The 22,612-nt window shown below is 39.9% G+C and overlaps 1 protein-coding gene and 1 long non-coding RNA gene across 3 annotated transcripts in view; one reads left to right on the top strand and one right to left on the bottom strand.

Moving 5' to 3' along the window:
- The window catches only part of LOC146856657 (lactoperoxidase-like), a 1,363,087-nt gene that overhangs the window by 264,678 nt on the left and 1,075,797 nt on the right, over positions 1-22,612 (bottom strand). The gene's annotated exons all lie outside the window — the stretch shown is intronic.
- Positions 1-22,612, top strand: part of LOC146856658 (uncharacterized) — a 96,775-nt gene that overhangs the window by 63,282 nt on the left and 10,881 nt on the right. The window contains exon 2 of the long non-coding RNA XR_014981544.1: positions 6,146-6,178. This is a non-coding gene — a long non-coding RNA (uncharacterized LOC146856658). The remainder of the gene's footprint in view (positions 1-6,145; positions 6,179-22,612) is intronic.

The raw sequence follows: 22,612 nt of genomic DNA, 5'->3' as shown, positions 1-22,612 counted from the left end.
AACACGGGTTTCATCTAATGGTAATTTCTTTACCGATGACTTAATCAGGGCTATAAAACAAACAATAGCCATCCCCATTAATAGTTATGTACATTAATATTTTCTTGTTCCTCCGCCATGGTGTCTGTTAGCGTCCAAGGGATGACACAAATTCATGATAATTCAAGACCGTCCAAGGTTATAGAGAATGATCATATATAAGTAAAAACAGTCAGGTAAATATTAATGTTCCGTATATATTCATACGGGTAATCATGAGATTAAATGAGGTTTTTCTCTATCCAGCAATATAATCATATTATGGAGGTGCGTGATAATGTAAAGGATGTGGAAACAGAATTTACGTTGGAAAATGTGATAGAAATGTGAAAACCGTGATAGAACTTTTCATTAGAGATTGAAGAATACATTAATAATGTGAAGAAGAAGTAAAGTAACTATCACCAGACCATTAGTGTATCTGTTGGTATGGCATGTCAACTCTTGATATTGTCTCATTCTCCCAATCACAATAAAGTGAAGACAGCACCTGCGACAATCAACTTCCCCAAATGTCAATTACCATAATAGAAAATCCAGACAAGTAATCCAGTATTCAAATATATATCCTCTATCCCTAAATACTTAAATTATTAACAAATATTAGGACTTGCTCTTCCACTGCTCATAAAGGGACATTTATAAATAATGGAAACACTTTATCAATATCAATATGTATAGTAGCCACCATAAATTATACTCTCGAAAACACCCATCTTCAAAATCCAGACAGTATCTCTATTCCAAGTCTAGTTCATTGGTATCCAATATTCAGATAATTTGTCAGTATAAAATTGATGCAAACCATAAGTCCCAGCCCTTACGATACCCAGCCAAGTAAAGCTTTTCTTTATAGTTCTATTGTCGGGACTCATGGAAAAATATTTTCGTGCACTAAGTAGAAATATATTATTAGTTAGCATTATACTCTGGTGACCTTTTGATCTACTTCTTAGACTCAAAACAAGTTTGTGTAGCATATACCGCCACAAACATAATTGATAAGAAGCTTAAGGTTAGGAAAACTAACAATATTTAATAGTTGGCATATTAGCGTGGTGACCTTTATATCTACTACATAATTATAGGACGCTTCGTGTAGCATATAACGTATATAATGAAAAGCTAAAAGGTAAGAAAGCTGTAACAATAAGAAGTTATGTACAGTGTGAAGCTAGTGGATACTGATTATTATAATCAGAAGAAAAGATTCTCTGCTTAGCTCTCAGTTTCATATCATGCGGTGGAGGGTACACCACCCACTCCAAATTGGTGTGCTACATGCGCGCCATCCTGGAGTGCCATTTTATACACTCGCCACTACCTCAACAGAAAACAGACTACTCCGTACAATAATTGCATCAGTGCAATCATAGCGTAGAGTCTATTACACTTACTAATACTTCAAATGTAGGTGCATGCCGATATAAGTATGTGTCTGTGTTGCACATCTGTACTGTGTATGTGCATAAGTATACTTTATATCGTTATCGATATAAATAGTTCAATGCTAATAGCTATAGGTAATTATAAGTATCATTGCTCATGTAAGGATCATATTTAAATGAGTGTTGATAGCTGTAATCGTATAATAAATGTTCACCATATATCAGTATTTGCATATTGTATGGTGGAGAGTACTCCATCAGTTCCGTCCCAGCGTGTTACATACACACCCTCCTAGAGCAATCATTTGTACACACCCGGCACCACCTTGATAAAAAAAAAAAACATTCTACATGGATACTAACCTCACCACAATCTTAGCGTGAAATCAATTGACTTACTATTATTATAAGTTCATGCTGAAATATATTCAAGAGGTCATTACTTGACCCCTATGTCTAGAACATGATATTGTTAAAATGTGTTATAGAGTAGGTAATAGTGAATTCAAAAGACTAGCTACAAATCTAAGATTTCACTTATATATTTGATAAGGCAATCCAAATTGGATTCTACTGTTCTATTTCCACTCTGACATGAAAGTATGATGGAGACATAAATCACTATTACTCATCAATAAATTCCTATCAATGGTATCGATGCCTGGCATTCCTAATATGTGTTAACCTTGTTACAGGAATACCTACTCTACCAAATTTTAATAGAGAAAGATGTAAGCTTTAATCTATATTGATAATAGAGCAATTCCTACAAATAAAGACAAATTCCATAAACGTAAGGTAATACAATGTCTGACGGGAGAGTTACAGTACATTACAACACCCAGCTGGGCGAAAGAGAACGTAAATAGAACATAACAGTGTCATGGGTGGGGAAAGGTTAAGTCCAAGATATTAATATTAAGAGTGTCATTCCTAGTTAAGTCATGTTCCTAAGAAGTACTGGAGTTCATGATCAAAGTTCAGACCCATCTACAATGCATGCAGTTTGATAATCCACTGTGCTTAACAGTGGAGCAACCTAAGTTCACGGTTGTCCCTCTCACACATTTCTGGATTGATACGATCCTGCGAAACCTAAAGCTCAGGTGTTTATCGTGAGTCTTACATTCTTTAGCATGGGCCGCAATGAGATATCGCTTGTCACCTTGTTTAAATGCTATAAAATGTTCCAAGATGCGTTTCTTAAGTAACCTGATCATGCTCCCCACATTCATCTTATCATATTTGCAAATCAAAACATATACAACATATTTGGTGGTACAGTCAATATGCGCATGTATTACACATTTCTGTGTATTGTTAGAAGAAAAATCGACAACCCCATTGATAGCTAGACCACACATATTATAATGTCTATATTTATAAGAACCTAAAGTTATTTTGTGTAGCCATGTCTCACTTATCTGTTGTTTTGGGTAACTTGAAGTAATGCTGATGCGTATTGTGTTACCCCTTCTGCATGTAATCCCAGGAGAATCAGTTATCAATGGTCGTAACTTTCAGTCCGTTGTAAGAAAAGACCAATGTTTCTTACGCATATTGTACATCTTCTGAGAGTAGGGATGATAATTAGTATTCAGACTCACTGGAGATCCATTATTACTTATTGGTCTCTTGGTATCCTTAAGTGTATTGATACGTTTTAAAGTCCTGGTCTTCCTGTTTGCTTTTACAATCACATCTTTATGGTATCCTCATGCTCAAAATCTTTCTTCAATGTCGTTAATACTCCTTAGGAAATCTTTGTCATCACTACAATTCCATCTTGCTCTCAACATTTCCCCAAATGGCATTGCATTAACTTGGCACCTGGGATGCGAGCTACTAGCATGGAGAAATGAGTTACAAGCTGTAGATTTTCTATACAGCTTGCTTTCAATTTTATCTCCACAGATTTATAGTTCTACATTTAAGAATACAATTATTTCCTGGATGTGCTCTATCGTAAAGGACTTATGTTATTAAAAATGTGCTGTCATTCATGAAGTTAAAGAATTGCACAAGTCCTGCTTGACTGCCTGCCCATATCATCAGGCAGTCGTCAATGTAACATCCCAAGTAATGTTTCTGTACATTCAATTTGGCACATGGCGCCACCTCAAACCATCCCATAAAGAGGTTGGCAAAAGACAGAGCAAATCTGGAGCCCATCACGGTCCCGCATTTCTGTTTAAACCACATGTCAATAAATAAATACACATTGTTTTCAAATACCAATTGAGACATTACTATCTGCATTTATGAGTGGCCCAAAAACTCTATTAGTCTCTTATATGGAAAATACCTCAAAGCCGTAATGCCATGTTGGTGTAGTATATTTGTACATGGTGACACCACATCCATGATAACTAAAGTCATATTGTTTTCCCATGTCACACCATTGAGACTATTTAGTTAATGATTAAAGTCACTAATGTGTGATTGGAGATTAGATACAAAGGGTCGTAGAAAGATGTCTGCAAACTCAGATAGACTAAGTCCGGCCCCCAATACCGAATATGATCAGCCTCCCAGATGGGGAAAAGTAAACTTTTGATTATTTTTGGCAATGTGTAAAGACAGCGGAATCTTGGATGGTCCACCAATATGTAAAAGTATTCATCCTCATCAAATAATCTCATTCCATGCCAACGTTTCGGATTAGTGTTAATAACATTAGAGACCCCTGGGATAGGATTATAAACTAATTTCAAATAACATGAGCATCGTGTAGTTGTCTAAAAATCTCTTTGTCATATTCAGTTTTATCCATAACTAATATGTTGCCCACCTTATCGGCTTTCCTGAATATCATATTGTGATCTGATCTTGATTCTTTCAAGGCTGAATATTCCTGAAAGGTGAGTTTACTCTGATGGTGACCTATCCTGTTCTGAGCTCTCCTGTTGTTCCAAGCGTCAATTTCTTTTATGTCTATTTTTGGGAAAAGATCAACATTATTGCCACTCGACAATTGAGGAGTCCATTTAGATTTCCGTTTGGAGCCATTTGGAGGCACTACTCTCACTTAAATCAGTACAGATTTCCATATCTTGTAATACATTATGAATAGTTACTCGGTCATCACATTCAGTAACGGAAAGCAACATATTCATGCCATGCACATCCTGTATTGTCATACTACCAGCCACATTCTCTTGTACATTTATTTTATTCAACTTTGGATTAGTGGCATTCATTTTTTTTTAGCTTAAGTTGTCTCACAAATTTGTAAATGTCAATCTTGATATCAATAGCATCATAAACCATAGTAGGACAAAAGCTCATACCTGTTTTGAGCATGGACACAATGTCTCCAGTCAAAACCTTGAGTATTGTATGAGTATTTGAATATTATGAGTATTAGTGATTTATGTCTCCATCATACTTTCATGTCAGAGTCGAAATAGGACGGTAGAATCTGATTTTGCTTGCCTTATCAAATAGAAAAGTGGACTATTAGATTTGTAGCTAGTCGTCTGAATTCACAATTACCTACTCTATAACACATTTTAACAATATCAGGTACTAGAAATAGGGGTCAATTAGTGACCTCAAATATATTTCTGCATGTACTGGGGTACTCCCCACCATACTACATACAACTACTGAGATATGGTGAACATTTATTATACTATTACAGCTATCAGTACTCATGTAACTCTGATCCTTAAATGAGCAAAGATACTTATAATGATCTATACCCCTTAGTATCGAACCATTCATATCATTAACGATATACAGTATAGTTATGCACATCCACGGTTCCAATGTGAGACATAGACGTATACTTATATCGGCATGCACCTACATTTAAAGAATTAGCAAGTGTAATGGACTCTTCGCTATGATGGCACTGACGGAATTACTTGTACAGAGTAGCCCGTTTTCTTTTGAGGTAGTGGAGAGTGTATAAAATGCCACTCCAAGATGGGGCGCATGTAGCACCCCGATTCGAAGCGGACGGAGTACTCTCCACCGCATTATATGAAACCGAGAGGTAAGCAGGTAATCTTTTCTTCTGATTATAATAATCAGTATCCACTAGCCTCATACTGTACATAACTTATTATTAGTCCAACTTTCTTCTTATTATATTTGTTATATGCTACACAAACACGTCCTGTAATTATGAAGTAGATCTAAAGGTCACCAAACTATCATGCCAACAATTAATTATTGTTATAGCTTTCCTACCCTTAAGCTTCTTATCAATTATGTTTGTGGCAGTAAACGCTGCACAAACATGTTTTGAGACTAGCAGTAGATATAAAGGTCCCCACACTGTAATGCTAACTAGTAATATTTCAATTTAGTGCCCGTGAATATTTTTCCATGTGTCTTGACTATAGAACTATAAAGAAAAGCTTTTCTGCTTGGCTGGGTATCTGTAAGGAATAAGACTTATGATTTGTATTGATTTTATAATTGCAAATTATCGGAATTATGGATACGAATGAACTAGACTTGGAATACGGATACATTATACCACCTCGTCCCATCACCAGATGATACATTTCTGCGCTTACTAAAAATGTATACAAAATGAAGATCAAAAAACTGCATTGTGGACAGGCCAAACCACACTGGTGTATGTTTCACTAATGGCCAGTGCTGATTGTAAACTGTTGAAACTACTTTTGTTAAATTACCTTTGCTTTGAAGTCTCACTTCTTCATTTACACAGGAGCACTGTTTTTTCCTCCCCTTTCCTCTAGCAACCTACTACTTGACATATACGGTTGTATTCGGTAAGTTATTACCCTTCCTGTCAATATGAATATATAAAACTACGTTTTCTACTGTAAAACAGTGGGTGTTGCTTCTTTTTCCTTGGTGCGGACTTAAAAGTTACTTTGTTATGTAATAATTACAGTGTGCTCAATATTTAAGCAACAAAGCATATTTATTAAAAAAAATTCCTTGGTTTTTGCGAAAAAAGTCTGGGACCGTTGGTTGCTTATATTATACTACACCCAGGCCCTTGGACATTGATTGGGTTACCCAATTAGTGTGTAAGGATTACATACAAAGGCATGTCCACTTTTAATATATGAATAAGCGCTTGAGCTTCCTGTCTGTTGTGTTGGTGTGAAAACTATTGATATATTAAAGCATGAAAACCCCATGTTACAAATCTAACCCACCAAAATACTGTAGAAAACATGACTCTGCTAAAATACTACAACACCCTTGGCCATCATCTTTACTGGTGCTTCCTGGTTTCTGCACTGCTGCTTCGGCACAGAAATCACTTCTCTACTAAAGTTCACACCATTTTAGCAAGATTTTGACTGCGGTCATAGGGGCAGACTAGATTCTCACTGAGTGCGGTGCAGCCCCGCAAATGCTGTGCTGTGCTGCGCTGCGTAAGAAGGAGAGAGCAGGACAGCCTATATTTACAGAAATAAGGCAATCTCCTCCCATATTCCTAGCGCCAGCACAGAAATATGATGCTATGCACCACAGACACACCTTTGCATCAAAACTAATAAATAAAATAGTGCAATGGTGTCTCCATGAGTCTAGCATAGAGTTTGTACTGGAAGAGAACTCTTCCAGTACAAAATACCATGCTTAGACTAACTTTAAACCTTTTCCCACATTGTATGTGTGCTGTGCAGTGCAGCACACATACAAAGTTGGAAAAGAAATGTGAAATGAAAGCATTTGCCCTGGATAGCACCTATTAGAAATGGGAGCTATTTTCTCATGCTTTACCATGTCTACTTTTTTAAGTAAGTAGGGCTTAGAGTCAGAAACCTTGGGTGGTTGCATGGAAACGTCCGTGCACTACCCATGGCACGCCCACTTGGCTCTAAGTAATGCAAAGCAGCGCTGTGGCCTGCTGTGCACTACTTTTGAGTGATTTTTCAGCACTAAACAAGTTTAGCGCAGAAAGTAAATTAGTAAAAAAAGATTTTGCGTTGATTTGCATCGCAAAAACTTAGTAAACATACTCCACAGAGTATTTAGTTATCAATCACTGAACCAGTGAAGCTTTACTAGTGTCCCCTGCTCTGGATTGGGCCAATTTTCTCCATGTGTAAACAAAGCCTGAAACCCTCATTGAACCCATGAACCGAACCGAAGCCCAGCCTGTCTTCTTATCGGTTTCTACCTGTCTTAAGGTGGCAACTATAAAGTGTATATACCATCACATCTGTGTCTTCTTTTTATATATGTAGTGCAACTATCAACAAAGGTTAGCTGGATCATTTTCAATTATAGATTTTGATGGGCCCTCTGCTTTCAGATACCTGCCCTGTATTTATTCACAGAACTTTGTGAAATCTGATGTTGCTGGTGCTAGGTATTTTTTGACTGATTGGTGGGATTTTAACACAAAGTACACATTTGGCTGAAATTTACTGGATATTGTTGGTCGGATTAAAACTAGACTTACTTGTTTGTTTTGATATGATTTTCCTGAAGAGTAGCTAGGCAATCAGTCTCGTAAAGATAGGCTCCATCATTCTACAAAACAGTAGTAATTTTTTTTTTTACACAACTGGGATCTTCTGTGTATTACTGAGACCTCCTGCAGATGTACCAATATTGTAAGTTGCCCAGTAGACATGCCTGCGGAGTATGTAGGCACAACAGTGTGTCTTGTGCAGTGGCAGCAATGAGAACGGGAGTCATACATTACATAGAATGCACCAGCGCTCTTCTCCTATACACCTCATGTCTTAACTACTCTCCTCGTGCTTCTCTCAAAAACACTCAAGGAACCTTGACACACTCCCATACTGTGTTCTTCATCCTTTCTAAATGAAACTTTCCTATCTTTTTGCAAAGCCTCCATTTCTCATGATGTCTTACCTCACAATAACCTGGTCTGTCCTCCCACCTCTACTCTATGATAACAATAAAAACTACCTCACCCATTTTGCTGTGTGATTTGCCATCCATATACATGTCCCCTTAAAGAAACCCAAACCTGATCTAAGACCACAAGTGTGGTTTTCAGTCTTGCCTTCAAACAGTTTTAGCTGGCTGTTGTCAAAGACCTTGTGTCTCTAGTATAATACATGCAGTGGGATTTGAATCAGCCCCATACTCATGATCCATATGAACTCCATGATGTAAAGGAACATATTGGGGCACACACGTGCTTACCTAGAGCAAAGCATGTAAGACACATGTAGCTAAGTAAAAACACATGAGCCTCACCCAGCACTGGTCTAGGCAGGGCTAGAAAAGTGGCAGACAGGACACTGGTGGCAGGAGCATAGGAGAAGGCGGGGCTTAGACTGCAGCTTGTCTTACCTCCCTTCTATATCTCTTGCAAGCTTTACTGCATTCCATTTTTGGTTCCTGTGTTGGTATCCAGGTGTACCTATGGACTAGTTACTGTCTATTCTAACCAGAAGCCTGTAAGCTGCACATTACTGTTTCTTATATCTAATGCTCTTACGGCTGTGTACTAGGACTCGAAATCTGAAACTATACTGTATGCAATACCGCTGGAATTATGCAGCATGGAAGGAGCAAATTATGTGGCAGAGTTCACTAAAGTATGCAGCAAGAAAATGCAGATCATGCAGGATAATGTGACACATGTTGTGGTGGTATTACTTTGTTATTTTGCCATTTTTTACACAGGTTAGCATCGCCTAGGTTATTGAATCACCTCATTAGTAACAGTTTAACAACCCAAGTATAGCAATAAGCAACAGAAAGGGGCCAGTAAACCTTTGCAAAGGGTCTTCCACTGCACGGCAACACATGCCACCATATTTTTAGTAACCTTTAATTTGTTTCAGCTAGACAAATAATTTGTTTGTATCAAAATCTTCAAATTACGCACAAGGTGATGGTTTATGTGGCAGATGCAGCAAATCCACAATTATGTGGGAAGCTATCCAGCGTCCCTAGCTGTATTATACAGGTAACCTGCACAGTCTGATACTGCTGTCACACCTATTAAAGGGCTCTGCCAGGACAGAGAAACAATAGTATTCACCGTTTTTGCGCCTTCTATTCCTCCCAGTGCTTAATTTGTAAAAACAATAAGTGCCAGGGCTCTTGCCAGGAGGCCTCTGCAGCTTGCACCACACATTGTGCCTGCTATGCGGCCAATGATAGTAACAACACAATAACTAACCATCACGCTCCTACAAATATGACAATTGAGACTATTCCAGGCTCCCAAAGCTCTGAGAAAGGCTTTCGCGGCAGATAATAATAATTTTTAATGTATATTAAATTATTAATTAATTGTTGTGTCATCTCTAAATTAGCTAGACAGCCCCACCTTCTGGCAGAACGTCACAAGCACTGGAGTTGACAATTAGGTGCCGGTTCCGAGCACCAGAAACTCCCGACTCAAATTAAGCACTGAATCCTCTCCCCATTTTACCCCTTGGGGGGATATCCATGCGGTGTCTTTTCCACCCAGAAGGAGTTTTGGGATAACATATGTTTCCACTGCTGCCAGCTTGTATCCTCCAATGGTCCTGATTCAGTGGCATTATGTGGTAGGAATAGAGACTCAAATTATACTTATCTTTCTTTTACTATATTCCACAGCAGCCAATCAGAAACAGTGAACATAAAAACTAAATTTCCCGATATATCACCAACCACTGTCCATTAATCACTGTCCTTTATGCTCCTCAAAAACAGCTAGCACCATCTTGACTGCCTCTTTCATTGCTGCTCATAAATCAAGATAAGTGCTGTCGTATTTTAATGCTTTAGTGTTCATTATGTGTTGTTATGGTTAGTTTTCTGCTACATATAGATTACTGTAAGTTGATAGAGATGATTAACTTTTTTTTTGGGTCCACGATCCAATCGACGCAAGCGTTTTGGTCTAAGCGATCGGAGTTGTGTTCTGTTTATGCTTGTATATAACTGATTAGATCTCCCTCCATGTCTTAACATTGGGAATTACTGCCCTCGAGCACTACTTCATTGTTTGGCCTATTGAGGATTTGCTCTCAAAATTTCTAATTTAAAGGCACAACCTAATTAATAACATGTCCCATTTCCAGCCCTTTGAGAGTGTGGAATATCAACACTACTATAAGGATGACTCTCTAACCTATTTTGAACATGCACTAATTGAGACCCTGAAAACTCTGTCCAGCAATCAGTGAATAAAGCGTTAGCCCAAGTGCTTCATCCTTTTGCAGGCCATCTGGAAAGCTATGCTCTGAGGAATAAATTGGAGACTTCAGGGAACCCTGGGAATTCACAAAAGGTTGCCAGTGATGGTGAGGCAGCAGGTGCCTCCGGTCTGCATAAAAAGTGAAACCCTATCAAGAGGGGCCATGAGTATTTAGTCCTGGGGAGACAAGGCCTAACCATAAATACAAACATAGAAACTGATTCAGGCAACTTCCACTCAGACTCTTTTCAGGACCCTGCTGAGATGGACAATAGAAAGAAGAAATACAAGACCAAGTCTGCAAAAATATCTGCGAAGACTCCATCAGTACTAACCTTTGACCCGGATGAGATCATACATCCAAGATCCTCAAACTGGACCCCGACTGGGGAAGTGGGTGATTATGTCCAAACCCTTTTACAAAATCCTTTGAGAAGGAAGTGTGCAACTGCTTGAGGGTGGAGTGTCCTCGACCAGCAATAATCGATAAGGTTGCGAAAACTCCAGAGGTGGACTTTAACATGGCCACATTTATGAAGAAGTGTGTTAGGGACCCGAAAAAAATGCCTGGACAGATCCTGGAAAGCATGCCAGGTTAAGGTCTTGGACAGGTCTGATCCACTGACTAAGAAATTGGAGCTGGCATATCAGGCCAAGGAATCGGAAGAGTCAATCGACCCAGACGTTTTAGTGGGTTGGGCTTAATGTTCCATCTATCTGTTGGGCGAGGCCAACTGAGTGATATCTTCGGAATGACGCAAATCATTTCTTATTATGATCGATCCCAAGTAGACAGACTTGACAATTGCCAAAGCAATTCCAGTGGCGGATGGTCTAGTATTCAGGGATTCCTTTGTAAGGAACATCGGAAAGTTCCTTAAAACAGTCACAGCCATGGACTAGGCCCAGATGTCCATGCAAAAGGTCTTTCAACTGGGCCTTTTTGATCAGGCCTGGTGTCTTCAGGGACGTTCTTAAGGCTGGTCATCCTACTCAGGTCTCCAGAGAGATTGCCAGCACTGATGCAGAGGCACAGGGTCAGATGATGCCAGAGGCGGAACCTTCTTTCCATCCAGATATCGAGTTGGCCGGAGCAGAGGAGGGCACAAAGGTAGTTACAGAGGAGGTTAAGTCGGAGGCTCCAACACCAATTATACAGGTATGGTTCATTCCATTATTCAGAATAATGCTGGGGGGGGGGCAGATTGAGGTTAATGCATCACAATTGGGAAATGTTGTCTCAAGACGCCTGGGTGCTAGACACAGTAGCAGGTTTTAAATTGTAGTTTTACAATACCCAAGTACAGATTGCCAGACCTCGCCTTCACAATTTTCCCCAAGCAGAGCAGAATTTTATAGATGCAGAAATTCCTGCTCTTTTGGGAAAAGAAGCTATAGCTCGGTCTTCGCCACACCCCAGAGGATTTGCTAGTTCAATTTCCTTAGTGCAAAATAAGGGCAGGGGTTTCCGTCAGGTTTTCAATCTGTGAGAGTTGAACTGTTTTATAGTCTACAGACACTTAAAAATGGAAGGGATACACCATTTACGGGGTCTCCTTGAGGCAGGGGATCCAATGGTCTAACTAGATTTAAAAGATGCGTATCTGACAATTCTAATCTTTGCTCCATACCTTGGCTTTGTTCAGTTTTAATGGAGAGACAAGTGGTTCAAATTCAAAGTCCTTCCATTGGGGCTATCCTCATCCTCATAGTGTTTCAGGAAAAAGATGAGACCAGACTATAGGTTCTACGGACGGCATCTCATAGGATATCTCCACAATTTCATAATTTTTTGCCTACAATCCAGACAGAGTGATTCATCATATGTAATGGGGATTCAATTAGTTCAAGACCTAGGCTTTATCACAAATTAGAGTAATCGGTTCTGACACAATGTGTGGACTCTCTGACAACCCAATTGTACCTTTCATATCACAAAATGAAAGTGATCAAGTAAGATTTCTGGTTTATGTTGGCCAAAGAGACTGTAATCCTGAGACATTTGGCCCCGTTATAGTTGGGCTAATCCTGAGACTTTTGGCCCCAATATAGTTAGACTGTTAGCCTCATCGATCTGAGCAATTTTTCCAGGCCTGCTCCCTTTGTCCCTTGTTTGTAGACATTGAAGATTGAGCATCTTTGCAAGGCCCTTGCATACTCCGATCTAGTCCCATTATCACTCGAAGCCAAGACGGAATTCACATGGTGGTTCGAGCTTCGAGCACATGGAGGCGAATGTATGACATTACAACGCAAATATTTACAACGAATGCTTTCACAACGCATTTTTAAAAACTACATTTACAACGCATTCCATTACAATGCATACCATTACAACGCATACTACTTTAAGGACAACAGTAGGGTAAGTGTTGGATAGTTTAGGAATAAAATTACTATTCCCACTCCAGTGAGTGCAACAGGAGGGTAAGTGTTTGATAGTGTAGGGGTAAACATTGCTATTCCCACTCCAGTGAGTGCAATAGTAAGGAAAGTGTTGGATAGTGTAGGGGTAAAAATAACAATTACCATGTACCCCAAAACCCATACCCACCCTACAACCTTATAATGCGTTGTAATGGCATGCGATGTAAAGGCAGTTGCGTTGTAACAGCCGCGTTGTAAAGGTAGTGCATTGTAAGGACTGAGTTGTAATCGATGTTTCCCCATGGAGGCATGGAATGGCAAGGCAATCTTCAGATGACTTCTGTAAGTCACAATAGAGTCCAATGCGACTGAGGTACCAGGTGTGGGACGATTTCCACAGGCGGCATACAATTAACAGGTGAATTACGAATGCAAATCAATTGCCTGTAACAGTAGCTGATTCCTTTGCAATAAGGGCATTGGCCCCAAGCAGAGCGAGTTGCTGTATTTTGTTGAGGATGGACAACATCTTGGTGGCCCGTTGTATCAACAAGTTGGGGCGGTAAGAGATCACGAATGTTGGTGGAGACAGCCAAGGATTTTTGACACTACTGTCTTCAGCATCATATTTCGGTGATAGCAGAATATCTGCCGAGCCATCATAATACGATAGCAAATTGGCACTCTAGACATCTGACAGATTTTAATGAATGGATGTTGAATGCCCAAGTGTTCAGGGAGAGCAATTGCCGGTGGGATCAATGCAAGGTGGTCCTTTTTGCATTGAGCTTGAATCGACAGATGAAAGATTTGTTTAGTTGAAGACTAGATTAGGTAGCCTTAGAGACTGATGCATTTCTTCAACAATGGGAGGGAGACTGTGTTATGCGTTCCCTCCATTCATGATGATCCAGAAAGTAGCGACTCAGGTGAGGAGACAGGAAGCAGAGTTGATTCTGGTGATCCCTATCTGGAAGCCTCAAGTATGGCTCCCAGTCTATCTTCAGATGGCTTGCAATGCACCAGTACTTTTCACGTACTTCCTGATGCTGCTCCGGGAACCTGTGAGTTCCCCTCATCCTCTGGTTCAGGACAATCACCTTATTCTAACGTGGTGGAGAATTTCGGGAGTCGATAGCAGGTGCTGGGCTATTCAGCACAGGCTTCTGTCTTTATCCAGAGCATAGTTGTCCAGTAAGCACAAAAGATATTCTTCTGCATGGTCTTAATTGTTATGTGGATGTGTCAAACGGAGTCTGGATCCCATTGCAGCACCTATTACCATGTTGGTAAGTTTCCTGTCTGAATTGGAAAATACTAATCTTGCTTTCTGGACAATACATTCTTTATCTCGGACAGGCATTGTCCAGTGGAGGGCCACCCAGTAGGGGAACATCCTCTGATCAGTAAGTTGTTAAGGGGAATTTCTTTTTCCATTCCCCCTCAGCCACAATATTTATTGATGTGGGATGTCAATGTTATTTTGAAATTCGTGGAATGGTGGCCAGATAACTCAGATTTATCTAGCAAACAACTGTCAGCAAAATCGATTATGTGGTTATGTCAAACAGGTGTTTAATGTTCGAGCATTGAATATTACAGGTAGATATTTTTAGCTGATGGAGTAATTTTTTCATTTTTCTAAACGTACTAAAACTAATATCAGAACTCTGCATTACCCTGCATTTCCTAATAACTACAAGTTGTGTGTAGTTCGATATTTCAAGAATATAAGGGTGTTACTATGGTGTACACGACAGGATTCTGCTGGGCAATTATTAATTGCATTTCAGAAAACCTTTCAACCTGTATAAGTGGCCCCCTTGGCTAGATGGTTGAGATGGTTACTTTCAGAAGCAGGGGGGATGTTTCTGTGTTTGGAGCTCACTCAGTACGATGAGCTATGGCTTCCAATGCATATTCTTTAGGTTCACGTTTGGAAGATATCATAAGGGCAGCAGATTGGTTTGCTGAATCTACATTTCTTTTATCATAAACTGATTGTTGATGTGGATTCTGTGGTAGTGGGACAGCTATTTGTAATGAAAATATTTTCCCTCCCAATTGACATGTTATTTATGTTTCATGTTACATACAGACGCATTAATTTTCTCTTGAGAAAAAGTATTTACATGGTGTTTTTCTGTTCTAAGGGGATTCGTATGTTCTGGAAAAATACAATGTTTGCCTACGGGAGTTTTTCCTGCAGTGTAGTATTATATGTTGGGCACGGATGAAACTCTTTTCTAGGACCCTTTGTGATTTAGTACTGGCTTCGATGGACATTATATATATATTGGTTTTCTGGTTGAACTATTGGAACTGAGCATACACAAAGAAAGAGGGAGTCAAGATGGCGTTGGCCATATTTGAGGAGCATAAAGGACAATAATTGGTGAACGGTGGTTGGTGATATATTGTGAAATTTCGTTTTTATATTTGTTGTTTTCTGATTGACTGCTCGGAAATTCAGCAAAAGAAAGAGAAGCATAATCCTTGCGTCCATATCCGTAATAGAATTGAAAATTCATGCCACAACAGCTAGAAAATCTTTCAGTCATCTTTCTGTCCTGCCCCTGGAGCATTTCTTCTTTACCATCCTTTTTATGGGATAAAGTTGTATTGCTCCATTGCTGACATCAGGAGACCACTTTTATATGTTGGGTTTATTTGGGTTTAGCATTACATGGGAGCACAGGCCTTTGCATGCTCCTTTCTACTTCTCTGCTTGCTCTCTCCATGCTATTTTTCTATTCCCGCCCCTCTTCACAATATTTTCATTTTTCTTTGAAAATGTTTCTGTTTCGTTTGTGATGGTCTGGGGACTGCATAGTGCTGTTGCACCACTCACTACACCCTATTGATTCCCACCACCTCCACTTCCATCTTTCCATATTTTGTTTGTGAGGGTTTGGCATTGCACATTGTTGTCAGGCTGCTCGCTCCTCGCTGTTGCTCTTCTAATCCTTCCCTCCCTCCTTTCTATTTTTCATCTTGGTGGCATGGCCATCTTGAAATAGTGTATTGTCAAAGAAAACACATTCATGTGTGGCTACTGTGATGTGCATTGTGATATCACAACATACAAGCATGCACCAAGACATTTTCTATGTTTTTTTCTGGATGCCAAAGCAAAAAAGCATTGGGAAAGCCAATATCTGCCAATCGTCCTACCCCTGCCTATTTCTCTCTGTCCCATGAGTGCAGTCTATTGGTGCAGTAGCCATGCATAGCTGCCTAGTCCCCCAGGTCCATGCATGATGTCCTGCTCCAGTTCATGTTTTTTCTTTGAATTCTGGAACTTGTAGTCCTATCTTGTAATGGAAGAAACAAGACTACATCTCCCACAAAAAAACAGGACTGGAGCAGCACATCATGGATGGACCTGGGAAACTTTGCTGGGCTGTGCCATTTCTTCAGCCTTGTTTAAACCTCGTAGTCTTTAGAACCCAGGGTTGTAAGAAAACAAGGCTTAAACACTCCAGCCAGCAATGTAATGAAAGCTGTACCAGATATAAAGCCCATTCTTTTTGGCTACGAGGACTTTGGAAGATTCACCAAGCTCGCAACTGTGAAAAGGCGTTTAGTCAATCTATCACCAGATCATTTGCACTGCCCTATTATTTTCTAGTGTTATTTTGATCGAGAAGAGCATCACGCCCTCGGAAGCTGTAATTTGACTAGAGAGACAACAGCCCATTACAAGCACATTCCCTTCTCCCTAGCAGGGGCGTTGATTGAAGGGGAGGGGAGTGCCTGGGGTGTTACATCCCCTAATAAATGTTTTTTCTGGTAAATGGTTTTGTACAGGTGCTTTCAGTCAAGTATGGTGAGATGTCTGTCGGATTTCCCCATTGACGTTTACATAGACACAGACTAAAAACGCACACACACCCTCTCCAGCTCTATGTTTTGAAAGGCTTAAAAAATGTTGGTTATTTTGCAAAATATTGTGATTTCTCTCACTTAATACCCCTACTGAGCCGCTTTCCTCTCCCGTTTCACAGCCCCTTAAGTCCCTCTCATGCACCATGCCTGTGGTATAATGTATTTTAACATTATACTATTGGCAAATTCGCAGCTCACAACCCCGAAATCTTACCGACCAAGTTACGTCCCTCCACCCCAGTATTTAAAATTTGGTGAATGTTGTCCTGTATTTTGAGTTAGCTGTGACAATAAAAACCCATGAATTACTTGGTTGGCCACGATCTTGGCTTCTCTGCGGGTCAAAGGCTGCCAAGTCCATGTGGAGCCACTCCAACAAGTTGAAAATAGTTTTCTGAGATACCTCTTGGCTATCCCTGATAGCACAGCTACTTACATCTGCCATGCCGAACTGGGCCTGCCATACCTGTCTGACCTTATTAAAATACAGCCAATTTTATTATGGCATAAGGTCTGGACAGGTGTGTCTACAGGCCTAAATTGGGAAGTGATTTTTAGATTGTTTGACACTGCAGCAGGTAAATTACATCCCCTGGCTCGCTTATATTAAAACATTTGGTGACCTTGACCACATTGAGTTGTTTGACAATCCTGACTCCATGCTTCATAACTCGAGGAAGGACCTAAAAACATTATGTTTAAATCACCTGGAGACGTGGCGTGGTCTTGGCGCCGGTCTAGGATGGTCGCCTGAGTCTTGATCTCCACCGTGCCGGAGCAACTAGCGGACCGTAAGTGTGCTAATTTGCTCTATTTCCACGCGGTTTTCGCTTCTTTCAAAATCGGAAGATGTGGTGAAGATTATGGATCTATTTGTGGTTTAGTACGCGTCGCGCGTACCGCTTTTCCAACTATCCGCAAATTCCCCTCAGAATCGCGGCCGCCGCCATCTTCTTTGCCGCGTCGTCGCAACTGCGTATGGATTTCTTCAGAGGATTCCGTTAAGAGCAGATAGGGGGATTGGCCGTTTAGATTTGGCTGGTCGTGCTGAGCTGATGTGAAATTCTATGTTTCAATATTAAGAAATGGTGGGTTTTGAAATATTCCTGGCTTTTTGTCAACTGCAACGCTGTGCCAGAGAGAATGGACATCTACAGGCACTCTTTAATATCAAATGGCAGCTTTCTTCAAGGGTAGTTCTCCTTCATTTCCCATTCCTCGAGGCAAAGTCGTTCTCAGCCAGTGAGGTCAACACTAAATAGAGGGTTTTCACAGATTTGGCCTTCGGAACAGCAAAGAAAAGACAAAGGCTAGAGCTACGTGAAACAAGCAAGGCACAATACTTGTGAGATACATTATGCAAAGGAAAGTACTGCACTAAAAGAAAATTTCAACATTAAAAATACATATGCACGAGGGGGTGGTCTCGACGCCGGTCTAAGAAGGCCACCTGAGTCTCGTTCTCAGCCGTGCCGGTGCAACTAACGGACTCATCCAGGTACTGCCCTGCTCTATTCATAGTCAAAACATGTTTCTTTGCTGTGGAATTTTCTGAGCTGTACTTTAGTATTCCTAATCTTCAAACACCCATTCCTCACAGCAGACTTGTTCAACACATTTACTTCAGGACACCAGTGTGTCCTATCAGCTACCTATAAAGGACATTACCTGTTGTGCATTCACATTGGAACAGTTTATGCCGTTACAGAATGGTTTGAAGTATGGAATGTTCCTCCACCTTGGTACTACAACTCTTTCTCTGGAATTTGTTTTTCAATGCAGTTTTCCCTGACTGACTACTATTAACTTCAGTTATGAGCATATTCTTTTTCACCTGCTCTCTATTGTCTTCATTGTCCTTGTAAATTCAGCGCACTGGTTTACTCTGGAGTAGTGTTATTGTCCAGGTCTTCATTGGATTAACCGTCTCTTTTGTGACACTTTCTGACTGCTCAATAATTAATTTATTTATTTATCTATTCCTCTGGAACTATACTGTCACTTGCTTTATGGGCAGAATATGTAAGGCACAATTTCTTTTTGTCCCTAAGGTTTCTTCCACGACGTTATCTGCACCTTCTTTGCCTTCTCCAATGATTACTCCCTCTTCCACTCCAGACATGGCCAGTCTACCTTCTGCTTGTACTCAGGCAACACATTCAACAACAAATAAAACTTCTCCGCCTGTGTCCACTCCTAAACGTCTGAAACAAGACCCTCCATCGCCTACCCAACCATCACTTACTATCTCTATGGAACTGTTATTAGAGGAAATTCGCGCTTTACGCCCATTTGTGGAAGAAACAAATAATAAAATGCAATTTCTAGAGTATAAATGGTCATCAATGGAGAATAGAGTCTCTGCAATGGAACAACAGCTCTCAACAGTTCAAAGTGACTCCCATAGACTCTCTTCACTAGAGGAACAGATTCGGAAGCTTCAACAACACACTGGAAAACCGGAATAGACGGAACAACCTACGCGTCTAGGGCTTGCCGGAATCTTTGGAAGGAGATGATCCTGTCACCTTCTTCTCATCTTTTTTACCGAAATTACTGGACATGCCTCCTTCAACTTCACTCAGCATCCAAAGGGCTCATAGACTTGGTCCACGTCCTTCGCTATCTTCATCTTCGGTCAGGCCCCAAGGTGTTATCATCCTCTTTCTCAAATTTACTGATCTTCCTTCTGTTCTATCTGCTGTTCTATCTGCTGCCAGAGCCAAATGTCAAATTTCTTGGCTAGGTCAGAAAGTATCTTTCTCAGGATGTTTCCAATGCTACAGCTGCCGGGCGGAAGGAATTCCTCAACCTTCGTCCATCCCTTCGCTCAATGGGAGCTCGATATGGACTCTTTCACCCCTGTATCTTCAAGGTTACCTATCAAAATCGTACTCAGTCCTTTGAAGACCCTGCAGAACTTAAGAAATTCATCCATTCTCATGCTTCAACTAATATGAACACTGCTGCTCCTTCTACGGGTTGACTGGTGATATCTGATTTGTTAATTTCACATCTCTCATGTTCATGTTGCTGCCATGTTGTTAATTCATAATTCTCTTCTGTATTTATATATTACTCTACCTATCTCGTTCTATGATCATTTATGTATTTAATGATTTGTCTAAACTACTTTTTTTTTTTTATATTGTTCTTATCTCTTATGTCTCTCTTTTATCATCTTATTTGCGTTCTTCCTCCTTTCTTTATCTATTCCTTTTTCGCTGTTCTTTCTCTCTCTTCAATCGTTTTCATATCTCCCGTCCTCACAACTTACTCTTTTATCTCTAAATTTGTGTTTGCATCTATTTTATAATCATACTTTTTTTTAGCTTACCTCCTTTTTACGCTTATACAGGATCTGTTTGTCATCATACAGTATTTGGTCCTTTTATACTTCCCCATTTCTCGTCCTGGTGTGCTGGTCTTCGTGGTTCGGGCGTATCGTCTTCCGTTCATCGCCACTGCCCCATCCTTATTTTGTCTTCACTCCCTTCAGGTATGTTTCCTCAGTCGTCCTTTGGATTTGTACTGTCTTTCCTTGTAGTTCTCCTTTCCCCTCACTCCCTCCTATCCTTTTTCCTCACGATTTTCCTTTTTTTGTTATCATATTTTCGGTGCTATGTAAACCTCTAACCTGCTTTCTCTCCTGTTTTTTCCATTTACCTTCTCTATCTCTCTCCCTTATTTATCCATTGATTTCTTCCTTTTCTTTACATATTATCGCATACTTGGTTTTGTATAAGTCTTTTCAATTTTCAATGTTTTTACATTCAGAGTTATTTCCTGGAATGTAAAGGGTTTCATCAATCCGATTAAAAGACAGAGAATCCTTTCCCACCTTGCTTCGTATAACCCTGACATGGTTCTCTTACAGGAGACTCATCTTACAGACACTGAATCACTTAAATTAAAAAGAAGCTGGGTGGGTACGGTTTTATTCTCTCCATCTACTAATAAAAAAAAATGGGGTTATCATTCTATGTCATAAAAAATTGAAATGTAAAATTTTATCGCAAGAAAATGACACGGAAGGTAGATGGGTTCTAGCAAAGTTTTTCATCGATTCTGTTCCTTTAACTGTTTTCAATAATTATGGTCCTACACAACCGGATTGTTCTTTTTGGCCTTTGATTACTCAAAAATGTATTCAATTTCGAGATGACCTCTTCATTTTAGGTGGTGATTGCAACCAAATTGTAGACCCGTTTCTTGACCGCAAGTCCACTGTTCGTTTCACTTCACATAAGACTCACAAACAATTTCTGGATACTATTTCTCAGACACATCTCAAGGACTCATGGAGGCTTTCTCACCCTGACACTCTTGATTACTCTTTCTTCTCTCCTCCTCATGCTTCTCTCTCTCGCCTAGACTATATCTTTCTTTCTCAATCCTTGTGTCAAAATTTACTGTCCTCCATTGAACCCAAAGTTATTTCTGATCATGCTCCAATTGTTACAGACCTTGACTTACTTCCTCCCCGTCCAAAGTCCTCTCGATGGCGCTTTAATAATTCCCTCCTTACCGACCCTCTTTTCTCCTCCTCCTTTCGCTGTTTTGCTAAGGAATTCTTCGAGCTTAATTGCGATTCTAGTTCCTCCCCCCATATCATCTGGGACTCTTTTAAAGCTACCGCAAGGGGATTCATTATAGACTTTGTCTCTAAGAAAAAGAAGTGTTTTCTTCAGAAGCAGAAATCTATCTTAGCACATATTAAGCTCTTGGAGCATAAATGTTATACTTCTTCAAAAAATTATCTCTCATCAGAATTGATAAAAGCCAAACTTGAGTTCAACAAATCTACTACTGACAATGCATCATCAGTGCTCCTTCGCAGTAGCGCCCGTTACTATGGCAGTAATAACAAGGCAGGGAAATTCTTAGCAAATTAACTCAAATCTCGTAAAGAACGTACACTTATAGACTCTATTTACTCTTCAAATGATTCCCTACTGCATAAAGACCAGGAAATACTTAATGAATTTAAACTTTTTTTTATCAAAATCTCTACACACCAGAATCTCCTCTCTTGATAAACTCCCTGCTCCTTCTACTTCCTATCTTAATCTTCTTGATCTTGAAAAAGATCTTTCTCTTAAAGAACTTTCCACTGCTTTAAGTACCCTTACTAAAGGGAAAACGCCTGGCCCAGATGGATTTTCTGTTGAATTTTATTTACATTTTTCTGATCTATTACTCCCTAAACTTTTAAACACTTTTCCATTCATTTTATTTAACTGGTAAGACAGAAGGTACTTTTCAGGAAACCACCATTTGCCTCATTCCTAAAGATAGTCGTGATCCTCAATTTTGTAAAAATTATCGACCAATCTCTCTTGTTAATGTTGATTATAAACTATTTGCCAAGTTGCTCGCACTACGTTTAGACCCTCTCATGTCCCATCTCATTGGTAAAGAGCAATGTGGTTTTGTTAAGGGTAGATTAACTTCCGATAATTCTCGTCTTTTTCTCAATGTCTTAAATCAAGCTCCTTCCCTCTCTACTTCTTTGGCCGCTATCTCAGTCGACGTAGAGAAGGCTTTTGACAGAGTAGATTGGTCTTTTTTGTTCGCATCATTACACTGGCACGGTTTTGGTCCTAATTTCATATCACTTATTTCTTTACTATACAATGCTCCGAAAGCCTCGTTTTTGGTTAATGGTCGTGTCTCCTCTTATTTTCCTCTTCAACGTGGCGTTCGGCAAGGTTGTCCTTTATCCCCTTTTCTTTTTGTCCTAGCCCTTGAGCCCTTTTTGATGTCTATTCGTAACAATGATTCCGTTTCCGGCTTTCCTTACGGTGAACAT

The sequence above is a fragment of the Triturus cristatus genome, chromosome 4_1 (genome assembly GCF_964204655.1).
Source record: "Triturus cristatus chromosome 4_1, aTriCri1.1, whole genome shotgun sequence".
In the NCBI taxonomy this organism is placed as follows: Eukaryota; Metazoa; Chordata; class Amphibia; order Caudata; family Salamandridae; genus Triturus; species Triturus cristatus.
The sequence above is the reverse complement of the archived record's forward strand: the minus strand, read 5'-3'. Positions and strand labels throughout refer to the sequence as shown.